General features: G+C 40.8%; 1 pseudogene across 1 annotated transcript; it reads left to right on the top strand.

Moving 5' to 3' along the window:
- Positions 1 to 211: 211 nt before the first annotated feature.
- LOC103252915 lies at positions 212 to 715 on the top strand (annotated as a pseudogene). The gene has a single exon (XR_503816.1). The product of XR_503816.1 is annotated as a 60S ribosomal protein L22 pseudogene (transcript).
- The last annotated feature ends 5 nt before the right edge of the window (positions 716 to 720 follow it).

Genomic DNA, 720 nt, shown 5'->3' on the forward strand with positions numbered 1-720 from the left:
ACACAAATTGCACATACAAATTTGACAATGTAAACGAAACAAATCAACAAGCCAAGAAATACAAACTACCACAACTGGCCTAATATTACCCAGGTAATTTGAATAATTTGCTACAACTATGAAAGAAATTGAGTTTATAATTGCAAATTTCCAGTTTTGTAAGAAAAAGGCCTTTCTGCCTCCGCTGCCCCCCATGGCGCCCGTGGTTAGTATGGCTCCGCGTGAGGCCTCGGCTCCGGGAGGGAAAAAGCTTGTGGTGAAGGGGGGCAAAAAAAAGCAGTTTCTGAAGTTCACTCTTGATTGCACCCACCCTGTAGAAGATGGAATCATGGATGCAGCCAATTTTGAGCAGTTTTTGCAAGAGAGGATCAAAGTGAACGGAAAAGCTGGGAATCTCGGTGGAGGAGTTGTGACTATTGAAAGGAGCAAGAGCAAGATCATTGTGACTTCCGAGGTGCCTTTTTCCAAAAGGTATTTGAAATATCTCACCAAAAAATATTTGAAGACGAATAATCTACGTGATTGGTTGCGCGTAGTTGCTAACAGCAAAGAGAGTTACGAGTTGCATTACTTCCAAATTAACCAGGATGAAGAAGAGGAGGAAGATGAGGATGAAAATTCATTTATCTTCAATATTTTGTATGAGTTCTTGAATAAAACTTGGGAACCAAAATGGTGGTTTATCCTTGTATCTCTGCAGTGTGGATTGCACAGCGAATT

This window comes from Carlito syrichta, unplaced genomic scaffold (genome assembly GCF_000164805.1).
Source record: "Carlito syrichta isolate Samal-C Ts95f unplaced genomic scaffold, Tarsius_syrichta-2.0.1 Scaffold179804, whole genome shotgun sequence".
In the NCBI taxonomy this organism is placed as follows: Eukaryota; Metazoa; Chordata; class Mammalia; order Primates; family Tarsiidae; genus Carlito; species Carlito syrichta.